Raw genomic sequence first — 830 nt, 5'->3', positions numbered from 1 at the left:
TACCAAAAATTCTAAGAAATACATAAGCACAGTTTATTTTTATAGTAATTTTAAGTCAAATTTGGACGAAATTACATATAAAAACCCTGGAATACCTTTTTTAGTTATTTTGTTGTGATGTAATGATTGTATAATATTATTAATGGGTACTTGAAACTTCTAAAGTATACTATTATATATCTATGATAGTACCACGGTTTGTTGTTGATGTATGACGCGTTACCTAATGGATATTGTGATATGAATAATTTGGAATTTATTATAGATACCTGTTATAGGTCAATTTTTATTTTAATACCATAGATATAAGTATATATATTTCTAATACCTAGACTGATATACCGTCTTCGCTCAGAATCGTTTTTCTTATACAGGGTTATTATATCATTGAATTCAAATTTTATACTATCCATTATACAGTGACCCATTTATAACCTACTGCACAGCAGAGCAACATCCACTTACCCACCTTTTTTATAATTAAAATTTAACATAGTATTTATACTCTTATTATACAGGGTGTCCCACAGAGATCTGACAAATAAAATAACTTTTGTTCTAATTAATATTTTTAAAAAATGTCTTTTAAATATAATTCATAGACAATTGTGCTACATTTTTGGAATACATTTTTTATACTGATAATAAAAAACTTTAAAATTGATAAAAAAATATTAAAAGTATATTCAAAATAGCCAATTTGTAAATCTGATTTTCAGAAAAATTTACATGGTATAAAAACATGTATTTAAGTCAAGTAGCTGATTTTTTAGAAATAAAAATAAATAAAATTTTTTTAAATATCACTATTCTTGTTAAGTAACTTACGC

This window comes from Acyrthosiphon pisum, chromosome A2 (assembly GCF_005508785.2).
Source record: "Acyrthosiphon pisum isolate AL4f chromosome A2, pea_aphid_22Mar2018_4r6ur, whole genome shotgun sequence".
NCBI lineage: Eukaryota > Metazoa > Arthropoda > Insecta > Hemiptera > Aphididae > Acyrthosiphon > Acyrthosiphon pisum.
This window is presented reverse-complemented; position numbering follows the sequence as displayed.